This window comes from Uloborus diversus, chromosome 6 (genome assembly GCF_026930045.1).
Source record: "Uloborus diversus isolate 005 chromosome 6, Udiv.v.3.1, whole genome shotgun sequence".
In the NCBI taxonomy this organism is placed as follows: Eukaryota; Metazoa; Arthropoda; class Arachnida; order Araneae; family Uloboridae; genus Uloborus; species Uloborus diversus.
Genome location: NC_072736.1, coordinates 79182830 through 79188829, shown reverse-complemented (window position 1 = coordinate 79188829; position 6000 = coordinate 79182830).

The following is a 6000-nucleotide window of genomic DNA, read 5'->3' as shown; positions in this document are numbered from 1 at the left end:
ATAAATTTTGTATTTAATGACTCAAGAATCTCAACGGAATATTAATTTTTCTTGATGTGGAGTTGAGATACGTCCATTAATTAGCATATCAATCACTTAAATTTATTTTACCTATTAATCCGTAAAAAGATTATTCTTGGTGGGTTTTTTTTTTTTTTTTTTTTTTTTTTTTGAGCAATCACGATTGCTTATTGTTCTCATTTGACTGTTTTGATGTCCTACCTTTTTATTTTCCCACCGCCACCCTCCGCACCCTGTCACCGTCGACCGGCTCCTCACGATGTTGCTCCTATAGCGAAAGCCGTCTCCAGGTTGCATCCATGTCCTACACACACGCGCATACATACGCAGCTACACACATACACGCACGCACACACACATACACACAACTACCCACACATTCATGCCTGCACACTGACCCAAACACATATGCCTACACACACATACACATACCCCCCCACCCACACACACATACACACATTCATATACACAACTACCCACACACTTATGCCAGCACACAGACAAACACACATGCCTACTCACACATACACATACCCCTACACACAAACACACATACCCCACACACAAACACACACGCCTACATACACACACTTGTGATTGCGAAAAACATAATTTGAATTCAAGATGTCAAAATTCAAATTAATTTTTTTTTTATTTATTTAATTAACTTTTTTTTTTCAATTTTTTCCCCCAATTTCTTGGGACGCTGGGCCCCTTGCACCGCGGGGTCTGCAGGTACGCAGATCCAGCCCTGGAGCCGAGGACACTCATGCTCCCCTCTCCCATTGTGCATATATACAGTAGGGGATTCATAAACTATATCGTCCAAATAAGCTGTGCTGTCTGTGTGTAGCTCAGAACCACGGTTACAAAGCAAGATTCATGCTTAGGAACATATGACGTTAACGTAATGCTGACGCGCGATATGCATACAAAGTCGGAGTCGGATTTCTCTCCTGAAGAAATACTAAAAATGATGCTGAACAAAAAGAGTCAACAGTTTCGGATATAAAATATAGTAGTTGACATTAGTCCAAAAAAATTTTTTATGACGGGGAGGGGGGGGGGGCGTCGACACCTCCTAATCCCCAAAAGTGACAATCTTGGAATGAAGAAACAGTTTAATAGTATCAAGAGTGCCTAATCTTTCTCATGAGCGATGTCCTAACTCCATTTAACCCCAGAGTATTTGATATATCATTGTGATCCCGGAAAATGGGCGCTCATATGCAACATTTTGTGAAGAGTGGGCCCAGATATTTTCCCCATGGTGTAGCAGGATATATTTCCCCCGTGGAAACCGATTTCTGTACAGATTAGAGTTATTAAACATTTGACATTTCTAATAACTTCTTCATTAGTAGCTAGAGAAATGTTAATACATTTAAAAAGTACTAAAATCAAGGAAGTTCTGATTTCCAAGGGTGATTACCTGGGGGGGGGGGGGGGGGTCATGGCGCAGACTGCGCCATTAAAATATTTATAAGGAGGCGTATTTTTCTCATTTGGGGGAAGGAGCGCAATATGGAGAGGGGTGCGCCCTTGCCCTTAGGGGGACACCTCTGTGATTTCTAAGGGGGGGAGGGCATGAGCCCTCACTTGCCACCTATATGGGCGTCTATGGCCGGAGTACCCCCCCCCCCCGTAAAAAGAGTCCCTCTCAAATGAGGATAAACATATCACTTAAAACTAGCCCCTTATAAAAACCTAATTAAAGCAGCCTGTGTACCATGAAAACTCTCTCTCCAAGTATATTTCTTCCTAAATAACGTCAACGGTCCTATTCAAGCGACGCATCAAATTAAGGACAGTAGTTCCTGAAAATCTTTATTTGAATGAGAGGGGTGCTCATCCCCGATGGGCAAGGGCGCAACTCCTCAAAATCGCAAAAAAACACCCGAGCAAGAGTCCCCCAAATGAAAAAACCCCTAAAAGCACCTTCTAAAAATGCCATGATCCTCCCCCTAGGTGGGCACCCCTGTGAATGGGGACATTTAATACTCAAGAACTCAAACTATATTATAAAAAGAAAAACATTCCCCAAAAGTCTCCATTAGAGTATTAAGAGATCTCCTTTCCAATACATAGCTCTTAACCCCTTCCGCCCTCTAAAAATGTAGGGACTCTGCTCTATAATACTAGTTCGAAAACTCATGAGAACTAGTACTTGTACTCCCACCCCCCCACACACACACAAAAAAAAAAGGAAAAAAAAACAAATTCAAGGAAAGTCCTCATCGCAATTCGCAACTCCAACGAACTATAGGGGGCACTGAAGTCACTGTCTAATGGCGGAATTGAAAACTACAACAAACCAGGGAGGCTAATAAAAGGAAGGAGCCTCATCTCCTTTGTCAGCGGGGCGAAAAAGTGACCGGATTATTCCATCGCCACTCGTGGCGCTAGTGGTCCATCTCTCGCAGTTCGCTCTCCTGATTTAAAGGGGAAAAGGAGATTTCGCTTGACCGACCCCGAGTATTCGACTGGGTGGATGCCGGCAGTTAACTAGTTTGGGGCCATTGATAAGAAAAATTTGTTGAAACTCAATAATATCGCGCGGTCATCACGATGGACCTAAAATCACTTTCTTTCTTGTATTTGTTCTAGAATTTAGACATCAATTCTGTGTTTTAGCCATTAGAATTATTATTTTTATTAATTTTATGAGTTTCATTAAGTTAGATTTCGCGTACCACAGTTGCTTAGTTCTTTTACTCCAATCAATTTATTTAATTACTTCGATTATCCTTCTCCCGCTCCCCCCCCCCCATAAATTTTGCGTGATATATGCTCATTTAAAATTAAATATTTCACAGTAATATGTGCAACAATATTTAGTTTCTTTTTTTGCTTACTTCTGCTGAAAAAGCCGGGTTTTTTTTTTCTTTTTTCTATTGGATTTATCTTTAAAAACGATAAGAAAAAAAAATCATTAATACTTTGAACATTGAGAAACACTGCTTTTTCGTTAGTTAATTACAAACAATTAAAAAAGAATCTTACAAGAAAGTGCTATTCAATTCAAGCGCTGATCTAGTTTATTGTTTATATTTATCAAGCTATGTTTCGTTTTCACTTACCATAATTACTTGGTTCTTTTATTCCAATATTTCGTTCTGTTACACCGAGTTTCTTTATCCTGCACCCTTCCCCCCCCCCCCCCTCACACACACAAATTTCGTGCGATATTAGCTCATATAACTTAATATATTTCACTGTATTATGTGCACTAAGATTTAGTTTCGTTTTTGTTTAATTAATTACTTTTGCTGAAATAACCTTTTTTTTTTTCTTTTTTGTTTCGTTGGATTTATCTTTAAAAACGATTAGAAAAAAAAATATTAATACTCTGTATATTGAAAAAAAAATTTGTTTATCGTTAGTTATTAGTGAACAATTACAAATAATGTTGCAAGAAAGTGCTATTTATTACAAGCGTTGATCTAGTTTATAGCTTATATTTATCACATTGTGTTTCGTTTTCACTTACCATAGTTACTTTCTTTCTCCCCTTTCCATACATAAATTTCGTGTGATATAAAGTTACATAAAACTTAATGTATTACATTTAGTTTGGAATTGTTGCTCTGCGCTCGATTTAAGTGAAATTTGAAGAAAAAAAAAAGCAAAACATAAATATTTTGATGAAAATTATATGTTAAACAGTTCAATCTTAATTTCAATTGAATTCTCTACATGAGTGCGTTCCTGAGTTTTTCTACTACAGTGGAGTTTCTATTATTCAAGTTAAGCATATGTGAAATTTAATAAATAAGAAGCAAAAGGACATGGAAATATAACTAGAAGAAAACAAAATTAGTCATATAAATTCCAAACTTTAGTTGTTCATTGCTACTCTCTTTCTATTTTTTAAAATGAATAACTTTAAAATCAAGTCCTCTCATTTACTCTTAAAATTAAAAGCATAGTACTCAAAAAATTTACGAAAACCGGATCGTAATTTACGGGTTTTATTGGGAGAAAATGTTTTCAAAAGCCAGCTAAAATCATTTTTAGTTTCATGGCAAATGAGCAGAACAGCCATATCAAAAACAATATACAAAATAGAACACAAATTGCACAACACATAACAAGAATGAATGCTCGCTAAAGTCCGTAGCAGAAACACAAACACATCGAATGCAAAATATGCCAAAAACCTAGGGTGGAGTAAAGTAATCTATGCTTCTCTGAACAGCTTTCATGGCGAAAGTAGTTTAATACTTCCAAATATACAGGTGATAGTTTTTAAAACACACTTGTTCACAATGCTAAATAAACAGTGCGAGAGATGAAACTGAAGCGGCCTCTGGCGGAAGTGGAATTTTGTTGCCAAACTGCTTACATGGAGATTCGTCTCCTTCCTTTTACTCCCTGCAACAAACGCACATGGTAACGAAGAAAATGCTAAAAGTGTTGTGATTTTTGTTCGTACGTATGATTTTTTCGCTTTATTCTTTTAAAATTAATTTTCAAAGTCTTGTGGATATTCTGGCCCACGTAGAAAGAAATGAGAATTCAAGAAGCATTACTAAACGTCAAAGATTCATGCAAACTACGTAGTTCGTAGTTCTAAGCAGCTATTTCCACGATGTTGAATTCGATATTTATCAATTCTTGATAAAACTAAATAATAATTGTGGCCTGACAAGAATAACAATTAATGCTAGAAAATTCAATGTGACATTACAAATTGTTATCGAAAGAAGATGATACTTTTTTGCCTTGCTTGGCTAGCGCTTATTTTTTTTTCCATTTGTAGTTGAGTTATTTCTCTCGAATTCCCGAATCGGTTCATTTAAAAATTTTCTGTTTCGATTTTTCTAATTTCTGAGTTACGATTTAATTGTGTCATGTTATGCAAATCATCAACAAAATTCTCACGGATATATGGTGGTAGTTTTCTTTTCAGTTGATTGACCATTATTTCCTTTCACTTATCGAATTCTGTAATCTTACTACCATTTTATTCCACTTATGATAAAAATTAAAAATGGTTTAACTAAAAACGCGAAATCTCGCCAAGGCTACTTTGCTCGCACAATACTAAAAATTAATAACCCTAAACAAATTTGGCGAAACCTTTCAGCTGAGAATAAAAGGAATAAAGTAAATTCTTTCTCGGTTATTCATTTTGTTCTACGATAATATATCAAGAAAATATTTTGCATACTGTCCATTCCAACTAAATGCTGCTGTAAAATATGGTAAGTTTAATTAATTTAAGATTTAAAAAAACCCCATATTCTTACAAATTCATACAAAACAATAAAAAATTTTACCTTTTATAACGTTATCCAATTCTGTTAATCCAGAGTTTTCTTGTTTACGCTTCCACCATTTAATACTTTTGAGAAGCTTAGAAGCTTTCGAAATTATTTTGAGAAGCTCGAGAATACTACTAAGGGACGAATTAATTTCTGTTGTTGAAGGCGTTCTTAGACATGTTGAATGCGTTACTCAGAACAAACTGACCGCGTTTACGTCAACAGACACACGTGATGCGCAACGTGGCAATGTTTTAGGTGCAGACGCAGTTTTATAAATCACCGCAAGGTAGCGTATTCGAGCGCTGGAGTTCCGAATAAGGATCCCACAAAATTCTCATACACATCAGCATTTCTTATTGAATAGGTAATCAAAAAGGAAACATTTAAAATGCTTTCGCTTACGACAAAGCCTCAAAACTTTTGTAATATTGATTCCGAGCGTATTTCTCTTTACGCAAGAAAAAAATGGCAACCGACAATATTACTCAAGTGTATAATTCGTCATGTAATTTATTTCCTGTAGAATTAGAAGTTTTTCGCCAAAATGAGCGATTATTTTGCCAATAAGTAGTCCCTACTGGAGTAGACTACGTTAGCCAATCATAGCTGCTTATTTTCGAGGAGTAGTAGCAACGTCCTTCCTTTTTTTACTAAAAATTTTTCTCATGTATGAAAGGGCTTTTTAGCAAATATTTTCAAAGATCATCAA